This window comes from Lycium barbarum, chromosome 2 (genome assembly GCF_019175385.1).
Source record: "Lycium barbarum isolate Lr01 chromosome 2, ASM1917538v2, whole genome shotgun sequence".
Taxonomy (NCBI): domain Eukaryota; kingdom Viridiplantae; phylum Streptophyta; class Magnoliopsida; order Solanales; family Solanaceae; genus Lycium; species Lycium barbarum.
Window position 1 is genome coordinate 75,892,266 of NC_083338.1, and position 22,548 is coordinate 75,914,813.

The window sequence follows — 22,548 nt, forward strand, 5'->3', positions numbered from 1 at the left end:
AAATCCCCTTTTTATATTGTTCTAGGGTCGGTTTGCACCGACCTAGAACTTTCCGCCCACTGTAGCACGCGTGTCGTGCACTGTAGCTGCACGTTTTTGCTCTACCATCCTGACTTATAACATCCATAGTTCTCTACTCCGATGTCGTATCGATGAGCGGTTTGTTGCATTGCAAACTAGACTTCGTGAACTTCAATTTAGGATTTTTATTTGCTTCAAAACTCCTCATATACTAAAAGATATTCTTTTCCCAAGTTGGCTCATACTTTGTTGTTCAAAGTAACGCTCATCTTTTTCCAAAGTCATACTAACTCAACTCCTTCCACTCAATTCCTTATAGGACCTTCCGAAATTCCTCATAGGCGTTCTTTACTCATAAAATGTACTTAATAATGCTTCGTCCCTTATACTCCAAAGTTGTTTTACTTAGGCACAGTTCAACATACGTACGCTCAATTTGATAAGTGCTTCTCTGCAAGTACGGGGTGTAACATATAGGATTTAAGTCCACATATCGTACCCACAGGGACTTATGATTAACTATTGACTAAATTAAACTAATGCTAATTATCTAAACAAGAAATAAGATCCAAATTTATATTTACAAACTAACTAAAAATAAAAGAAAGCAAATAATGAACTTCAACCAAGAAAGAGCGGATTTTTGTCGGAGAAGAGATAGATCTAGGGCTATGACCACTAACAATCCAGTTGAGTCTTCAAATCGTTCTAACTATGGGTTACTAGTTGACGGGTTGATGTTAACTTTATGAGTATCTTCCGAGTTGCTCACAAGCCTGTATATACTACTATAACGCCAATATTCCTATGGTCATCAGAGGTACCAAGAACGCATTTACTTCTCCGTATTCAACTAAGCAAGGCTAAAGGGTATATTCCTATCCTTATTAGCGAAACGATTATATCGAACAAGCTCTATTTATTCTTATTATGCATGAAAATTCCATATCCCTAGTTCAATTCACACGCCAGAGATAGTGCTCAACTATTTCATCAAATAATCAAACAATTAAGACCAAGAATAAATAAATAACCCAAAGATGAAAAATCAATAGATAGAAATGATAATCGAACGTTAACTTTCAAGTTTGAGCCAAAACGCTAGAACTAAAGAGTTTATCTCCACATAGACATGGAAGGAAAACAACAAATCATCCTAATAAAAACATAAAAATAAGTATTACAGAGAAACGAAGGTAAAACCATGTAACTAAGGCCTCCACGGCGACTCCAAGCACTCTCTAGGTTCAAAGTTTTGAACTAAGGGTTTCAAGTAATCCAAAGTTATGTAAAAACTGCGTAGAATAGGTATTTATAAGGTACTAAAAGGCCTGGGCTTTAACAAACCCTAATTAAAATCGAACAAATTAAACCCGTCCTGTGCTGGCTGCGCATCGCGGGTCCAGCACGGGCCCTTCAGTGAAATTTGGATGTTGATTGTACCAGGTCCGCAGCGCCTATGCAGCGGGGGACTTCAATTTCCCACAACTCGATCTTCACGTGCTGGCCCCGTGCTACGAGACTGGTACATATGCTTCCTTTAGTTCAATTTTTTTCCTTTTAGTTTATCACTTGTGGTCTTCGACTCATCACCTCGTGTAATCATCATATGCTCCAAAATCAACCACTTTTAGCTCGATTTTCCATCGTTTGTCTTCATTGTACCTTTACACATGAAATATAACAACATAAGCCCAAATACGATGATTTCATCATAGATTAAGTGATAAAGTCAAAAGAATAGGATGTAAAATTACACGAAACATAGATATTTGTGCCAAATATCAACATGCTCAACTACAAGAAATCAATGCATACAATAAAGGACCTTATATTTAGTCTTGATAAGTATGCGGGAGACATATAAAGCATGGACATGGCATGCATCACAATAATAAGCAGGAATAAACATAAGATTCCCTTTTACAAGTTCTCATAATGTAACGACCCGTTTGGTCATTATAGCTCTTATGGCACTTTCGTACGCTCCCAAGCACTGATTAGCTCCTTTTGATCCGAGGGGACCTTTGACACACTTCCTGAGGTGTCTAGACTAGATTCGGGTGACGTTTGATAAAATATAGGCTAAAAATGAAAGTGGTTGATCCGAGGTTGACTTTTCGGCAAACGGACCTTTTCCGGAGTTTCGTCAACTCCGAGAGGTCCGGATGATTTTTTAGAACCTGTATGTATGATTGGTTTGATTCCCAATGCATTTTGGTGTATTTCCAGACTTTGGATGGGAAATGGGAATTAGGCACCGGTGGTTGACTCGATCAACGAGACCTCCTTTGGAAATTTTGAGGCCACAAGCGCATTCGTAGCGCGTTTTTATGTAGGACTAGGTATCTGGTATGTGAGCATATGGCCTCAGGAGTTAGTCGAAAAATCATATCGAAACAAAAAACTTAGGCCAATTTCTGGTGTCTGGTGTCCGCTTTGGCGGCACCGCCACTGCAGCAGTGACGCCGCTCGGGCGGTAGCCCTGCCGCTAAAGTGGTCCCAGCCATTTTGGCTTGACCGCTGAAGAGGTCAGGTGGCCGTTGGGGCGGTCCAGTTACCGCTACAACGGTGACGGGCAGTGACTGTTCATTTAATAAGTCTTAAATGAGTCTTAGACCCTCATTATTTCGTATCTCGATATTGGGGCTTTGGAAAGCTGTTCTTGGAGACAAATTGAAGGAAATCTTGGAGGTAAAACCTTTTCTAAACCTTTACTTCTCTTTAATCACAATCATCTTAGACTTTCCTCTTTCCTTTTCAATCCCTTAGAAATGGAATTTGAAGGAGGGTTTTGGGAGATTTTTCTCTAATAGTATACTTGATAAATTGATGATGTTAATGTTAAATTGTGATGAATCTAACCTTAGTAATCATATATCTTTCACTTTGAACGTTGAATTTCGAATTTGGAGAATTAGGGTTCATACCCAATTTGGGGGTTTTTAGTAGAAATCGGATTAGGGTATAATTCTTGGGCTAAATCAACAATTAATGATGGGGTTATGATTACCTAGGATTCAATTTGGTATTTTACCCATGAATTTCCCGTTTCGCCCTTGTGGGCCCGTTTCCCTAATTTCTAGAGTTAAAATGGACCTAATTTATATCATAGCAATATTAATATCATTATTCATGATTTCTTATTTAGAATTCGATTGTGCTTAGACTACTTTGATTTTGAGCTTCAGAGAAAGGGCAAGGCGATAGAGTGACTTGTTAGTGTTGTAGTTCGGTAGTCCAGGTAGGTTATGGTTTACCATTGGTGAGACTTAGTATAGTGAATTACATATTTAGATTATGATGTTGGGGACAGCATGTGAACCTTCGGGTGTGAAGTTGGGATGGATATTGCCTTAGGTTGGGTCCTGATGTGTGTTGTGACTACCCACCCCGTTATATGTTTGATTGTTTAATTGTGTTGGCTTGATGCCATATGTACTTGGTAGATAGCGAATGTCACTTGTTGTCCTGATTTTGATAGGATTAACATACCCATTGTTGGTATTTGTACTATGATACATTATTGGCGTACCCACTGCTGGTACTTAAGTTATTGATATCTGTTGGCATACCACCTATTGGTATTGTGATGTGATACGTTGTTGTCGTACCCCTTTGAGGTACTTTTGTTATTGAGCTTGCTTGTTGATGATTGACATATGCATTGCACGCATTCTATCATATTATCATGCATGGCCGATATCCGGTGATGATCCGGTATCATTGATTGAGCAAAACTGATATTTGATAAACTCTTTTACTTGAGTGATTGTAAAAAAGGCAGATGTCCAAAGATTCATTCCGGAATTGTTGTATATATGAAACTGATACTTGATAAACTCATTTACTTGAGTGATTGTGAGGAGGCCGATGTCCGAGGTTCAATTCTGGAATCGTTGATTTATGAAACTGATATTTGATAACTCTTTTGAGTGATTGTGAGGAGGCCGATGTCCGATGGTTATATTCGGGCATCATTATTGCATGACCGATTCCGATGTTATTCCGGAATCGATTATAGTGCATGGGCTCTGCAGGTCCCCAGAGTGGTGCCGGTGAGACTCCTCCTGTGACCAATTCGCTAGGGTCTCGTCTGTCTGTTTGGCAAAGATGTGGGACGGGTGGCACTCAGATTTCACGAGTCACACTGGGTTGTGCTGCCGAGACGTCGATATTTCTGTCCGGAGTACATGTGTACATCTCATTTGCATAGCATGGCATGGCATCACATTGATACCATTATTGCATTGCATTGCATTATAACTTGAGTAATATGTCGAGATAACGGTATTGTGATGGATTGTGTTGTTGATTCTATTGTGTTAATTGTTCCAAGATTAGATATACTCAGACTTATTATATTGGGGTTAAATACTTACATAGGTGTTGATGGATACTCGGTTACGATTATATTGTCTCATGCGTGATTGGTTTACTTGTTTATCTGCGTTATGTTCTAAATTGTGTTAACTACCAGTACTGTTTTTTGTACTGACCTGCATTCATGCGAAATGCCTATAATGCCTACCAGTACTGTTTTTTGTACTGACCTGCACTTCCTGCATTCTCTTATGAATGCAGAGTATCAGGCCGGATCTACTTCTCTGACTCGTGGCTGATCGACTCCTCAGCTTCTACTTGTGTTTTCCAGGGTGAGCATGGCGGCCGCTAACCTCGAAGATTCTTCTATTGCTTATGTCTTACTTTTCTTTCAAGACATGATTTGAGACATTTATGTATTATTATTAAGACTTTAGTATTTAGATTTAGATGCTCTTGTATGACCAGACCAGATACTGGGGTGGATTCATGTTACACCTCGGAAATTTTCCGTTGGTACGCAAGTAAACGAACTAGTGAGGACTGGCATTTGATGACCCTAGTTGAGACTTTAAAGATGTTAGAGATGAGGGAAGAGGATTGCCAAGAGAAGGCAAAAGTATTTGATAAGTATCGGGTGGGAATTACGAGCAACGAGTTAGCAAGGATTTAATGATGTCTTTGAGAAGAGTTATAACGTCTCTTAGATTGGTATTGAAGTGTTGAACAAGTGTTAAGAAGGTTTCGCAAGGATCGGAGATCAAACGAAGTGATGAGACTAAGTTCAGTGAACTGATGAGTTTTACGGCTCATTATACGGACCGTATAATGGACCGTAAAACCATCACAGTGGAGGTTGGTTGCTGGTGGAATTTTACGGTCAGTTATACGGACCGTATAACGAACCGTCAAATGGTCACAGTGAACGGGTGCTGGCAGACCCATTTCACGGTCTATTATACGGACCGTATAACCATTATACGGACCGTATAATGGACCGTATAACGGAACCCGACAGATCAGTGGAATGTTATTAAATAAAGGACCAAGTTCATGAAATCATTTCAATATTTCCTTCCTCTCTCTAAAACATCTCTCTACATTTATTATACAAGTTTTCAAGGATTATAAGCCATCAATAACATTAAATAAGTGAATCAAGAGAAGAACCCATCAAAGATCATCTAAAGTCAAGAAATCCAAATGGAGAAAAGCTAGGGTTTTGCTCAAAGTGGAGTATTATCAACTAAGGCTCGTCCCTACAACATCTAAGGTAAGATTCATGCTATTTATATGTTATTTAAGGTATTTAAGAGTTGAAATGCTTGGTCACTAGGAGAGTATAGCAAAATGGGTCATGAATGATGAATAGTGACATTTTGAGAAATAGTTTGAGTTGAATCATGAATGTTGTTGCGTTGTGATATGAATATGTTATAAATGGTGTTAAGATCATGATCTAGACATTTCGACGAATGGACGAAGTGGGGTATTATGACCATGAAAATAGGTGAATAAGAAGCAAATTGAGGAATCTAGATAATGTGAATAATATGGATGATTAATGACTATTGTTACGATATTGTGAATGTAATATTGACGTTTGGGAGTTGAATCACGATATGGGCAAATGTTGTATAAATAAAGGGGATGCTGTCCGATTTTCTCCAGCTTTAGTCATATATGCTAGTTGTCAATTCTAATGATGGTATGCCCTTAATGAAGGAAGAAACGTGAACATCGGAGGAGTACGCGCGAGTGTAGAATAGTGCGACGGAAAGGTATGTAAGGCTAACCCATCCTTCATAAGGCATGGTTCCTTGTCCTAACTCTTAAATCCTCTATATGAGTATGTTGTATTCAAATGGTTGACATTCCGTGCTCATAAGCTCACGATCCTTGATATGTGCTACGATTGTACTACGCACCTCGTATGACGGGTAAGCCTATGATATAGACGTAGCGTTAATGATGATGATATAATAATGATGCTAAAGGTGCCTACGGGCTATTATACTTATATGCGCCTATGAAGGGCTATAATGAAACCCCGAGCTTATACGCCGGGTAGAATGTATGTATGTGAATATGAATAAAGTATGTATACGATTACGAAATGCGCGCACACCTCTGCAGATGGTACGAATAACCCTGAAGCCTTGGTAGGGCCAGGTATGAGTAACCTTGAGCCTTGGTTGGCCAAGTATGTATGAAACACCGATCCTATGAGGTCGGGTATGCTATGTAAATGTTATGTATATGAAATGACTAAGTATATAATATTAATATGAATATGATAAGACTATGTATACGAATACAAGCACAATTATGGTACGGATACTATTATGGAATACGTATGATGACGTAGATGTACAAATACATATGAAAGATGGAAAGTCCCTATGAAAGGAAAGTAAGTGTTATGACGATGATATTATGGTCTCCCCTCCTATGCTACTTCATGTGTTGATTATTATGCTTATATATACCGATGTTGATCATGTTTTACATACTCAGTACATTCTTCGTACTGCCGTCCTTTTATTTGTGGACGCTGCGTCATGCCCGCAGGTGCACAGGGAGACAGACTTGATCCATAGCTGCCTATTCAGAGATAACATAGAGAGCTCCATTTCCTTCGGAGCCATATCTTTTGGGCACTTACTCTTTTGTGTATATAATTATGGGCATAGCGGGGTCCTGTCCCGCTCATGTGATATGTCATATTCTCTTAGAGGCTCGTAGTCACGTGTATGTATGTATAGATATGTCTGGCCTTATCGGCCTATATGTTGTATATCTTTTGTTGGCCAAGTTGGCCCATGTACATTGATGTGGCATAGATGCCAATTATGATATAATGGTAATGTCGTCCAAGGGGACTAGTTGATGAATGAATGGAAATGCATGTATAATTATGTGGCTCACCTAGATGTAAGCATAAGAGTAAGCTAAGAGGGTGCCCGGTGGGCTAGCACCGGGTGCTCGTCGCAGCCCCCTAGTCGGGTCATGACAAAAGTGGTATCAGAGCAGTTCAGTCCTAGGTTGTGTCTACAAGCCGTGTCTAGTAGAGTCTTAGTTATGGGTGTGTTGCATGCCACACTTATAAACAAGAAGCTGCGGACATTTTAGGAATGAATGACCTTCTCTCTTCATAAGAATCGTGCGATAGAGCTATGGTGTAAGAAATTCTTGTTCCCTAAATCGTGTGTTGTGTATTTTAGAGATGCCTAAAAAGGGAAAGGGTACAGCAGCCCAAAACGGCAAGACGGTGGCAGAAAAACGGGCTGAAAGAGCACCGCCACCGGTAGTCGAGGAAGATGAGTCCCAAAGTGCGGCTCAGTCTCAGTCCTCCCAGACAGTGCCTATTACAGAGGAGCATGAGGGAGCCTCAGCCCCAGCTCCCGCACTTCCAGCCCCTCAACCAAATGCTTCGGGCCAAGATGTAAAAGAGGCCATTACTTTGTTGACTCAATTGGTTGCGACCCAGTCTCAGAGGCAAAGTTCAGGGCAGGGTGACCGGGCTGTTAGTGCAAGAGCCCGTGATTTTATTACTTTGAATTCTCCGGAATTCTTTGGGTCAAAACCGGAGGAGGATCCTCAGGACTTTATTGATGGTATGCTAAGGACGCTTCGGTTGATACATGCTTCAGACACCGAGTCGGTAGAGCTAGCGTCATATAGATTGAGAGATGTCTCGATCCAGTGGTATACGGTATGGATGGCTTCACGGGGGGCCAATGCACCTCCCCCGGTATGGCAAGAGTTTGTTGATGCCTTTCTCCGTCATTACATGCCTCCGGAAGTTCGGCGAGCTAGGGCCGATAAATTCTTGAACTTTAGGCAAGGTAGTATGAGTGCCCTAGAGTATAGCCTCCATTTTAATTCCTTGGCTAGGTATGCTTCGGCCATGGTAGCGCATATGGGTGACCGGGTACACCGATTAGTAAAGGGCCTAGGGCCATACTTGATGGATAAATGTTTGACTGCGTCCCTTCAGGATGTCATGGATATTGCGCGCATTCAGGCGCATGCTCACAACTTAGAAGAAGGCCTACAACAGCGGAGAAGTGAGTGTGAGCAGGATAGGGGTCATAGAAAGAGGGCCAGATCTTCAGGCCCAATGAGTGAGTCCAGAGGTGGACACAGGCAGTAGTTCCCCAGGCATTCAGGCTATTCTATGACCAGTGCACCTCCACGGTCTTCAGGCCAGAGATTTGATAGGTCTGCTCGTTCAGGGCCGAGTCTGAGTTATTCAGGACCGCAATTTAGAGATGATTCTGGCCAGTCAAGGCCACCCGTGCCACGTTTCTCCCAGTGTGGGAAGTTGCATTGGGGTCAGTGCCGATCAGGTTCAGACGTTTGCTATTCATGTGGTCGACTAGGCCTTATTATGCGTGATTACCCCTCAGTACATGGTAGAGGTAGGACCCAGCCATCAGGGTCGGTAGCCGGATCTTCGGCATCTGTACGCTCTACGGGGCCATGTTCACATGCGCCAGTCGGCCATGGTAGAGGCAGAGGGAGAGCTCCCAGTACTAGCGGTCCTCAACACCGTATTTATGCTTTGGCTGGACGCCAAGATCTCGAGTCTTCTCCTGACGTGGTCATAGGTATATTATCAGTATTCTCTCATGATGTATATGTTTTGATTGATCCGGGCTTCACATTATCATATGTTACTCCATATATTGCGGGTCAATTTATAGTCGAGCCGGAGTCGATCAAACCTTTTGAGGTGTCTACACCCGTGGGTGAATCGGTAATAGCTAGCCGAGTATATAGGGAGTGTGTAGTTATGATTTGTGATCGTCGTACTGTGATTGATTTGCATGAGCTAGAAATGGTAGATTTTGATGTTATTCTGGGCATGGATTATGTCACGACCCAACCCCGTGGGCCGCGACTGGTACCCTAACTGGGTACCCGTACATACCTACCTGACAGAAATACGTATCATACAGATTTTTTTTTCTCTAAAGCAGATGTTTACAGAATTAGGCCTATACAGATACGGCACGCGCGCGAACATATACATAACTGAACATACAGAAATCTACAGGTAAGCCGATGAGGCTAACATACATACGGAGACACAAAATCGTTCACACTTACCGAACAGATGAAACCCGTAACCCACATACATATCTACAGGCCTCTACAGACATACAGAATCATATGACGGGACAAGGCCCCGCCGTACCCAGAATTTCCATACATACAAAATATACGGAAAACAGAAGATATATAACCAAAAGTGTACGCTCCGGATCAAAGGAGCTCTTCAAAATAGCTGAATCAGAACCCTACGCTGGCGGCGTGTCACCTAGCGCGCCTGTACCTGCGGGCATGTAACGCAGCCCCCGAGGAAATGGGGGTCAGTACAAAAATGTACCGAGTATGTAAATCAGAAATCTATCAAACATAATCATGATCTGGACCGGAAGCACGGAGATATAATAGACAGACTCATAGGCCGGACAGACAGAGACATAGTCCCGACAGACGGACAGAATCGTGGTCCAGACAGACAGAATTAGAGTCCATGCGGACATACAGAATCGAGATCCATACGGACATACGGAATCGAAACCCGTCGGTCAGATAATCCAGACGGACAGATGGAATCGTAACCCGTCGGGCAGATAATCCGGACGGACGGACAGAATCACAACCAGTCGGACAGATAATCCGGACGGGCAGACAGAATCAAAACCAGTCGGACAGATAAGCTAGACGGACATACAGAATCATAACCAGTCGGACAGATAAGCCGGACGGACAGACATAATCATAAGTCATACAGACAGACAAAATCACACATAGGGTACAAGAACGTGGTCGCCACTCCTGCCATTGGCACCACAACACGTCAGATATCAGAAATTCTTCTCCGATCTCCGTCACTCATCATAACATAACCACGGTACCCGGGGGCGGACAGATAACACAGCACCCCGAGCCCGGACTCATCATACTTCGTAATATATCCTCGGTAACCGGGGACGGACATATAACACAGTACCCCGAAACCGGACACATCATACTTCAGAATTCACATATGGGGCTCGGCGGCCCATCGCACGATATACGTATCGGCCCGGGATCCGGTGAAAGGAATCATAGCATGTGCACGAACTGATTAACGAGGAACCACATACATACAGATTGTCATACAGACTCAACAGAACAGAAGTAGGCCAACTGGCCGATCGAACCAAGTATTCGGATAGTTTTCAAGGTACGTGCCTACACGTCACTTGGGGAGGCACGATAGATTATAACCAAAACCAGATTTCCAAATGTCAAAAATTATTTTGTAAGATATGTATAAAACAGTCGTATCATGATCAGAATAGTAGTCCAGGTGTTTTCTTAGAAAATCGGGCAAAACTAAAGTAATTAAGATCATACAGAAGGTATCGGGCCTCGTGGGCCCGCCGCGGATAAACTCGAGGCGACATAGGTAAATTACCTATAGTATACCTTATAAGGTCATCCATAATCATCTGGAAGTGTTCCGACTCCGTTTAGGGAAGTTTTGTACAAAAATTCACTTTAAAGGCAATTTGTAAGAAAATAGCTTCAATTGGATTGAAGGAATTGGAGCGGTTTTCCGTCTCGAATTCCGGGGGACGGAGTCGTACTTAAGGCTCGCGGCCGAGCCTATCACATCCGGAACATGCCTAGGAACAAAGGGAAATGCTTCACATACCTCGATAGCGCCTTACGCTCGCTTGGCGTCGACTTCAATTTCGTCCAAAATCTAGAAATGGTCAAGTTTACCATTTGTTAGTTTCACACTTTTCAATAATTCAACTTAACACATACTTGCCTACCGAAATTTCGGCAGCATTTCCTCTGTATATAAGACATCCCCGAGACTTAGCTCGGCTCAATTCATCAACACAACAACCCAGAAATAGCATCAATAACAACAATATGCATTAAACATACGACATGGCATCACTAGCCATTTTTCGACATAACAAAACATCTTTCGTTTCAAACTTACATTTCCAAACCAAACTTATTATTTTCATATTCATTATCCATCAAAATCATTACGACATACATCGGAGGCATCCATACCATTTTCACACGATATACATAAGATATGCAAACATTCAAACCTTCCATTAAGCTACTACTTATCCAATCTTCCCAACCTTCAACATACAAGTTCATAAACACATTTCCATATTCCAAGTTCATTATCCTTAATCATAATTTCAAGAAACCATGCTAAAACAACATACTTTCCGACAACAACTTTACCAACAAATACTTCGTGTTAGCTTAACCATTATCCTCCCATCTACTTCACAAATACATAACAACACAATTAACATGCTAACAAGATTTGGTTCTCCTTCCAACATCACATAACCACACGACCACCTACAATATTTTCCAATTTTCACTAATTCATTCCACTTTCATTTCTAATACAATTTCCATCATACTACAACTAAATTACAACATGAATTCAAATCATCCAAATCATGCAATATACATATATATATTCGGCCAACACACACTTAGTTCCAACAAACAAAATTTCCATGTTTTTCATTCATTCACACATACTACATCATACATATACCATTTATAACATAACAAGAGCATGAAATCCTCACCTTTCTTCAAGTTCTTCACTTGGAGGATAAAATTGTTTTCTTGCCACAATACTTATATCAACTTGTAGAGGGCTTTGCACTTGGTAATAATTTCACAAGAGATGAACTTTTAAACCAAAGAATTGGCTCCAAAATTTTTTTCTTTCTTTTCTTTCTTTTTCTTTCTTTCACCCGAACTCTCTCTCTCTCTTTGTTCTTGATTTCTTTTGTTTTGTTTTTCTTGATTCATCTAGATCCTTCTTTTAAACTTATCCATATATGGATTTATCACATGAAAAATTTAATATTTCATGGGCCAAGGCCTACATGGCCGGTTGGGCCATCCCTTAATGGGCCTTGTTTTTCTTATTTCTTTTAGAGCCCAAAATTGTTGGTTACATATTGTAGTTCACGGGGCAAGTTTCTAAAATTCCAATTTTTTCCATTGGCCACCTTTCTTAATTCCACACCATTAAATTCATAACCTACACATTCATACCAAGTATGGTCCAATTGTGGCGTTATCCATCACAAGTCAATTTACCTTGAATTTTTCGAATAAGCGAAAATGTCGGATGTAACATCCTCCCCCCCCCCCCCCCTTTAAAACATTCGTCCTCGAATGTTAAATCGACCTTATGGGGCGTCATGCTACTTCGGGAGAGTTCTCTTTATAGTCGTCCTTTACAGACTTTCCGACATGGCTTCTTTACCAACATTATGGGGTAATTTTTCACATTACTGATTCAAATGCCTTCATAATATATTTTCTCATACCCCACATAATCATCAAACCATAAGCTATATTATTGTAACAGACAAACGCTTTCCAGACATCATAGTCCATATCATTTCTTGTTACACTCCTGAGATCCCTACCACGTTTTCGTAATCCCACTTCGTACTAGACACTTCATACCAACAGATTCAGAACTAGAACCGAACGCGTAGAAGCATATCGGACGGATTCATAATCGGAGGTAGACGTACTCAACCATGGCGGACGGATTCGTAGTCAAAGTCAGGGGCACGGAAGTATGTCAGACAGATCTGAGATCGTAATCAGACGTACAGAGAGGTATCAGACAGATTCGAAATCAGAATCAGACGTGCAGAGATTTATCAGACGGTTTTGTAGTCAGAATCAGACATACAAAAATGTATTAGACAGACGCGTGATCAAAATCAGGCGTACAGGGGCATATAAGACGGATTCATATCCAGAGTCAGACATACAGAGGTGTCAGACAGATTCGCAATCAGAGTTAATCATACAGAAGTATGTCAACCAGAGACAGATTCAGAATCGGATGTACAAAGATTTATCAGATGGGAACATAATCGAGTCCAGAAATACAGAGGCGTAATAGGCAGAGCCTTATCAGAATCGGGAGTGCAGAAGTATAACAGATAGAATCTGAATTAGAATCAGATCACTCCTATTAAGGCTCCAGTGATTTATGAAATTTTCCCTTTATTTGTAAACTTGTTCGCCAAGTGGTCATACGAATCGTCTTGCGTGTCGCTTATCGACTCTTCCAGAGATTCCGCTTATTCACACTTCTTATCTTTCATCCTTCCTACCATCCATACTCATTTTCTTTTTCAGACACCGTCATACCAGACTAAATTATAATGCAACCGGGGCTTTTCTATCCCCTGACAACATTCGGATCGTCGTCCCCGCTTCGCTTCATGTATTCGGTTTAGTAAAACCTTCCGTCTATCACAATACTAGTCGCCGGGACTCGGCTCTTGATCCATATGGGCACCAGACAAAAATCATACACACACACATACACACATACAGATACATTTACTAATATCTTACTGGCGAGCGTCTCCGACTGTTATTCGAATTTGCTCAATTTCCGAGCGGTATTACGCTTTCTATCTTCGCCCATTTAGTCTGGGTCGGTCTGTGCGGCTCCTGTAAGGGCACTAATTTCTCCACACATTCTCTTTTCCCTTAGATCACCCCAAATTTTCATTTATATCTATCATACTTACTCTTGTGCAAAACTTTGCATTACTTCCTAGCGGGGTCACCCATCCCAGAATTGCTCTGGCTTGAGCACGCTTAACTCCGAAACTTTCATGCATTTTGACGCGTTAGGGCTAATATAATTTCGTCGATTGCCCCGCACGACCTTTGTCACAAAATTTTAGGGCAGATCGGGGTCTTAGCAAATTTTTCGGAGAATTCTCGTAGCGGGTCCCACCCCGGGCTAAGTCATACAATTACCGCGCTGCCTTTCTGAATCTTCAACATTCACTTTCATACACATATACACACAATTACGGACAACCCACAGATTTAAATCTTCGTCCCACGAATTCCGTCTCCAAATAGTCGGTGGAGTCTGATAAATGTCACCGTAAGGTGTCCTCCGGCCACCGACAGAAGAAAACTAAATTCCGACAAGTATCGCGGAACCCTTTAGCACTTAATCTACATATTTACTTCCATATTGGTGGAAAGATTTGGGCAGAGGTTCCTCTGTTTTTCTTACTTATCCAAAACCTGTACACCAGAAATAGCAACCATGCCTCACAAGGCCAACATATATACACATACATACATATCATATCATGTCGTATCGCAGCCACACGGGGCTGATAGCTTCAAATAAGAATTATAACGACGTCGACACTTACCACACGTGCCCATCTCAAACGGCATCGGAGGTACTTTCCTGTTTACTTTCATCCAGGATTTCCAGACTCACACTGACGGTGGGGACATCTCAGTCGCCCTTGCCTTCGATCTCTAGGTCGCTAATCCTTTTAAATTTCCGTTATCGTCATTGAACAACGTTTTACAGATATCATACACATACCGAGAATTTTAGGAAACTTACGTACTCGTAACTGATCAAACTCGGGTCTAACCTGGGGAGCTGCTGTGGGAACTGTATCCCTCATCATCGTCGTCTGTCTGGCCCCCACTATTACCTGCATCTGAATCGGAGGAGTGTAAATAGCCTGGCAATTCCTGGTTCACCGACGGCCAGGACAAAGGGCTCGAGTAGGGCGTAACACTCTCCGGGGAAGCCTGTCTAACATACTGCTCCACTACCAGAGCTGCTGGCACATCCTCGGGAACCTCCTCCTCCGGCGTCCCAGAGGGATGCTCTGGTGGCTCAGCATCGGGGCTATCCTCCTCCCTAGGGGTAAGAAACTCTGGAGGTATCGTCGCTGGGTCCTCCGAGGGGTCGGTATCATAACTGTCTTCCCTGGGATCCTCTGCTCTGGGAATCAAAAACTCTGGAGGAATTGTCTCTGGATCCTCCGAAGGGTCTGTCTCAATCGAGTAGCTGGGGATCCGCCTACTCGGTCCTGGTGATGTCCTAGGGGCCTTCTTAGCACCCCTATCCCCATCATTCGTAGCGATCCTCTTCATTCTTTATCAACCTACGATCACCTGCAGGAAGAGGGTCAGAAACATTTTCCCCAAATACCGACACTCCTGCTCTTTTGGGGCCTCGCTGTAGATACAGCAATTCGTAGGGGAGAACCATCCTAATCACACAGCTTTATCGCACGATCTAAGAATCCAAAGAAAGGTAACATCCTAGATGTCCTGTAGCCTCCTGTTTATAGATGTGGTGCACAACACACCGATAAACAAGACTCTACTAGACACGGCCTGTAGACACACCGAGGACTAACCGCTCTGATACTACTTCTGTCACGACCCAACCCCGTGGGCCGCGACTGGTACCCTAACTGGGTACCCGTACATACCTACCTGACAGAAATACGTATCATACAGATTTTTTTTTCTCTTAAGCAGATGTTTACAGAATTAGGCCGATACAGATACGGCACGCGCGCGAACATATACATAACTGAACATACAGAAATCTACAGGTAAGCCGATGAGGCTAACATACATACGGAGACACAAAATCGTTCACACTTACCGAACAGATGAAACCCGTAACCCACATACATATCTACAGGCCTCTACAGACATACAGAATCATATGACGGGACAGGGCCCCGCCGTACCCAGAATTTCCATACATACAAAATATACGGAAAACAGAAGATATATACCAAAAGTGTACGCTCCGGATCAAAGGAGCTCTTCAAAATATCTGACTCAGAACCCTACGCTGGCGGCGTGTCACCGAGCGCGCCTGTACCTGCGGGCATGTAACGCAGCCCCCGAGGAAACGGGGGTCAGTACAAAAATGTACCGAGTATGTAAATCAGAAATCTATCAAACATAATCATGATCTGGACCGGAAGCACGGAGATATAATAGACAGACTCATAGGCCGGACAGACAGAGACATAGTCCCGACAGACGGACAGAATCGTGGTCCAGACAGACAGAATCAGAGTCCATGCGGACATACAAAATCGGGATCCATACGGACATATGGAATCAAAACCCGTCGGTCAGATAATCCAGACGGACAGATGGAATCGTAACCCGTCGGGCAGATAATCCGGACGGACAGACAGAATCACAACCAGTCAGACAGATAATCCGGACGGACAGACAGAATCACAACCAGTCGGACAGATAAGCCAGACGGACATACAGAATCATAACTAGTCGGACAGATAAGCTGGACAGACAGACATAATCATAAGTCATACAGACAGACAAAATCACACATAGGGTACAAGAACGTGGTCGCCACTCCTGCCATTGGCACCACAACACGTCAGATATCAGAAATTCTTCTCCGATCTCCGTCACTCATCATAACATAACCACGGTACCCGGGGGCGGACAGATAACACAGCACCCCGAGCCCGGACTCATCATACTTCGTAATATATCCTCGGTAACCGGGGATGGACATATAACACAGTACCCCGAAACCGGACACATCATACTTCAGAATTCACATATGGGGCTCGGCGGCCCATCGCACGATATACGTATCGGCCCGGGATCCGGTGAAAGGAATCATAGCATGTGCACGAACTGATTAACGAGGAACCACATACATACAGATTTTCATACAGACTCAACAGAACAGAAGTAGGCCAACTGGCCGATCGAACCAAGTATTCGGATAGTTTTCAAGGTACGTGCCTACACGTCACTTGGGGAGGCACGACAGATTATAACCAAAACCAGATTTCCAAATGTCAAAAATTATTTTGTAAGATATGTATAAAACAGTCGTATCATGATCAGAATAGTAGTCCAGGTGTTTTCTTAGAAAATCGGGCAAAACTAAAGTAATTAAGATCATACAGAAGGTATCGGGCCTCGTGGGCCCGCCGCGGATAAACTCGAGGCGACATAGGTAAATTACCTATAGTAGACCTTATAAGGTCATCCATAATCATCTGGAAGTGTTCCGACTCCGTTTAGGGAAGTTTTGTACAAAAATTCACTTTAAAGGCAATTTGTAAGAAAATAGCTTCAATTGGATTGAAGGAATTGGAGCGGTTTTCCGTCTCGAATTCCGGGGGACGGAGTCGTACTTAAGGCTCGCGGCCGAGCCTATCACATCCGGAACATGCCTAGGAACAAAGGGAAATGCTTCACATACCTCGATAGCGCCTTACGCTCGCTTGGCGTCGACTTCAATTTCGTCCAAAATCTAGAAATGGTCAAGTTTACCATTTGTTAGTTTCACACTTTTCAATAATTCAACTTAACACATACTTGCCTACCGAAATTTCGGCAGCATTTCCTCTGTATATAAGACATCCCCGAGACTTAGCTCGGCTCAATTCATCAACACAACAACCCAGAAATAGCATCAATAACAACAATATGCATTAAACATACGACATGGCATCACTAGCCATTTTTCGACATAACGAAACATCTTTCGTTTCAAACTTACATTTCCAAACCAAACTTATTATTTTCATATTCATTATCCATCAAAATCATTACGACATACATCGGAGGCATCCATACCATTTTCACACGATATACATAAGATATGCAAACATTCAAACTTTCCATTAAGCTACTACTTATCCAATCTTCCCAACCTTCAACATACAAGTTCATAAACACATTTCCATATTCCAAGTTCATTATCCTTAATCATAATTTCAAGAAACCATGCTAAAACAACATACTTTCCGACAACAACTTTACCAACAAATACTTCGTGTTAGCTTAACCATTATCCTCCCATCTACTTCACAAATCCATAACAACACAATTAACATGCTAACAAGATTTGGTTCTCCTTCCAACATCACATAACCACACGGCCACCTACAATATTTTCCAATTTTCACTAATTCATTCCACTTTCATTTCTAATACAATTTCCATCATACTACAACTAAATTACAACATGAATTCAAATCATCCAAATCATGCAATATACATATATATATTCGGCCAACACACACTTAGTTCCAACACACAAAATTTCCATGTTTTTCATTCATTCACACATACTACATCATACATATACCATTTATAACATAACAAGAGCATGAAATCCTCACCTTTCTTCAAGTTCTTCACTTGGAGGATAAAATTGTTTTCTTGCCACAATACTTATATCAACTTGTAGAGGGCTTTGCACTTGGTAATAATTTCACAAGAGATGAACTTTTAAACCAAAGAATTGGCTCCAAAATTTTTTTCTTTCTTTTCTTTCTTTTTCTTTCTTTCACCCGAACTCTCTCTCTCTCTCTCTCTCTCTTTGTTCTTGATTTCTTTTGTTTTGTTTTTCTTGATTCATCTAGATCCTTCTTTTAAACTTATCCATATATGGATTTATCACATGAAAAATTTAATAATTCATGGGCCAAGGCCTACATGGCCGGTTGGGCCATCCCTTAATGGGCCTTGTTTTTCTTATTTCTTTTAGAGCCCAAAATTGTTGGTTACATATTGTAGTTCACGGGGCAAGTTTCCAAAATTCCAATTTTTGCCCTTGGCCACCTTTCGTAATTCCACACCATTAAATTCATAACCTACACATTCATACCAAGTATGGTCCAATTGTGGCCTTATCCATCACAAGTCAATTTACCTTGAATTTTTCGAATAAGCGAAAATGTCGGATGTAACAGATTAGTTGGCTTCTTGTTATGCCAATGTTGATTGTAGAATGAAAATGGTTCGTTTCCAATTTCCGGGAGAACCAGTCTTAGAATGGAAAGGGAATACGGCGTCACCAAAAGGTAGGTTTATTTCCTATCTAAAGGAAAGGAAGATGATCACGAAAGGATGTATTTATCATCTGGTACGAGTTCAAGATATAGAAGCTGAGTCGCCGACTCTTCAGTCAGTTCCCGTAGTGAATGAATTTTCAGATGTGTTCCCGAAAGAGCTTCCAGGCCTTCCTCCCGAGCGGGAGATTGATTTTTCCATTGATGTGTTGGCAGACACTAAACCTATATCTATTCCTCCATATAGAATGGCACCCGCAGAATTGAAAGAGTTGAAGGAGCAGCTGAAAGATTTTCTTGACAAAGGCTTCATTAGGCCTAGTTCATCCCCGTGGGGAGCGCCCGTATTGTTTGTCCCAAAGAAAGATGGCTCTTTAAGGATGTGCATTGACAATCGACAGTTGAATAAAGTGACGATCAAGAATAAATATCCTCTCCCGAGGATTGATGATTTGTTTGATCAACTGCAAGGTGCCAAATGGTTTTCAAAGATTGATTTGAGGTCCGGGTATCATCAAGTGAGAGTTAGGGAGAAAGATATCCCTAAGACAGCTTTTAGAACGAGATATGGTAATTTTGAATTCCGGGTAATGTCATTTGGGCTAAATAATGCGCCAGCGGTGTTTATGGATTTGATGAATAATGTCTTCAGGCCCTTCCTGGATTTATTTGTGATAGTATTTATCGACGATATCCTAGTGTATTCTAGATCCGAGGCAGAACATACGGATCATTTGCGTATTGTCCTCCGAGTTCTTCGAAGCCGAGACTTATTTGAAAAGTTTTCCAAATGCGAGTTCTGGTTGAACTCAGTGGAATTTTTAGGGCATATTGTTACAGCCGATGGTATTCGAGTGGATAGTCAAAAGATTGAGGCCGTGAAGACTTGGCCAAGACCCACGACTCCTACGGAGGTTCGTAGTTTTCTGGGCTTAGCACGTTATTACAGGAAGTTTGTTGAAGGTTTTTCTTCTATTTCTGCACCACTCACAAAGTTGACCCAGAAATCGGCGAAGTTTCAATGGACAGACGCTTGCGAGCACGGTTTCCAAGATCTAAAGGGTAGATAGACTTTTGCCCCAGTCTTGACACTTCCAGAGGGATTGGAAGGATATGTCATTTATTGCGATGCTTCAGGTGTTGGGCTAGGCTGCGTATTAATGCAACATGGTAGGGTGATTGCATATGCTGCAAGGCAATTACGGAAACATGAGCAGAATTATCCTATCCATGATCTAGAATTGGCCGCGGTGGTCCATGCATTAAAGATATGGAGACACTATTTATATGGTGTCCACGTGGATATTTACCCAGATTATAAGAGTCTTCAATACATCTTCCAGCAGAAAGAGTTGAATCTGCGGCAACAACGATGGTTAGAATTGCTAAAGGACTACGATGTTGAGATTTTGTATCACCCCGGAAAGGCAAATGTTGTGGCTGATGCTCTTAGCCGTAGATCGATGGGAATTCTAAGTAATGTATGACCAGAGAAGAGAGAAATGGCATGTGAGCTCCAACAGTTAGCTAGCCTAGGAGTCCGAGTAGTGGACTCAGGTAGCAGTGGAGCTACTATTCATAATTCAGCAGTCTCGTCGCTAGTGGCGGAAGTGAATGAGCGACAATATGATGATCCCATGCTAGTGCAGTACAGAGATACACTCCCTCAGAAAGAGGAGTCATAGTTTGATATTTCGGGAGACGTGGTTCTTCGATGTAGAGGAAGATTATGTGTCCCTGATGTGGAAAGTTTACGCCACCAGATTTTGAGAGAAGCTCATTGTTCCCGTTACTCCGTTCACCCCGGAGCGACGAAAATGTATCACGACCTTAAGTCTATATATTGGTGGAGTGGGATGAAGAAAGATATAGCGGAGTTTGTAGCTCAATGTCCTAATTGTCAACAAGTGAAGATCGAGCACCAAAAGCCGGGTGGATTGTTGCAAGCTATAAAAATTCCAACGTTGAAGTGGGAAGTGATTAATATGGACTTCATTACAGGGTTACCCCGTTCTCGACGTAAGTATGATTCTATATGGGTGATTGTGGATAGACTCACAAAGTCAGCTAATTTCTTACCGGTCAGAACGACCTATGTGGTAGAAGATTATGCAAGACTTTACCTTAAAGAGATAGTGAGACTCCATGGCGTTCCGGTATCTATTATCTCCAATAGAGGGACTCAGTTTACAGCTAAATTTTGGGAGTCTTTCCAAGAGGGTTTAGGGACCCAAGTGCGCCTTAGCACGACATTTCATCCACAGACCGATGGACAAGCTGAACGTACTATTCAGACTCTTGAGGATATGTTACAGGCTTGTATGATAGACTTTGGAGAAAATTGGGATGATCATTTGCCACTCATTGAGTTTTCTTACAACAATAGCTATCATTCCAGCATTCAAATGGCTCCGTATGAAGCTCTATATGGGCGAAAGTGTAGATCCCCAATTAGGTGGTTTGAAACCGGAGAAACTAAGTTGATAGGACCAGACTTGGTCCAGCAAGCTATAGAGAAAGTCAAGCTCATACAAGATCGGTTGTTAGCAGCCCAAAGTCGTCAAAAATCCTATGCGGATAATCGTCGAAGAGACTTGGAGTTCGAAGTGAAAGATTTGGTATTCTGGAAAGTGTCACCTATGAAGGGTGTAATGAGATTTTACAAAAAGGGGAAGCTTAGTCCCCGGTATATTGGGCCATATGAAATTGTACGAAAGATAGGCAAAGTGGCCTACGAGCTAAACCTACCCCCAAAATTGGAGTCGGTCCATCCTGTATTTCATGTCTCGATGCTTCGGAAATGTATTGGAGATCCTACTAGGATCGTCCCGGTAAATGATGTGCAAGTGACAGAGAAATTGACCTATGAAGAGGTACCCATTGCCATGTTAGATAGGCAAGTACGGAGGCTTAGAAACAAAGAAGTAACCTCAGTTAAGGTTCTGTGGAGAAGCGGTAAACGAGAGGAAATGACGTGGGAAGCGGAAGAAAGTATGCGATCCAAATATCCCCATTTATTTCAGCCCTTGGAAGAAGTCCAAGATGAGACGTCAAGGTCCTAAGGTATGTATGTTTTCCTTTTATGCTTTCGGGTCGTGTGTGGCCAAATTTTTATGCTATTATGTTATAGCCCTATGTGGCATCGATATTATGGGTTGTTGTGACAAGGTGATAGTGCCATATTATAGGGGAAACTCTGGCGAAATTTTTATAGAATTCCCGAACACTTTAACATTCGAGGACGAATGTTCTTAAGGGGGGAAGAATGTTACACCTCGGAAATTTTCCGTTGGTACGCAAGTAAACGAACTAGTGAGGAATGGCACTTGATGACCCTAGTTGAGACTTTAAAGATGTTAGAGATGAGGGAAGAGGATTGCCAAGAGAAGGCAAAAGTATTTTATAAGTATCGGGAGGGAATTACGAGCAACGAGTTAGCAAGGATTTAATGATGTCTTGGAGA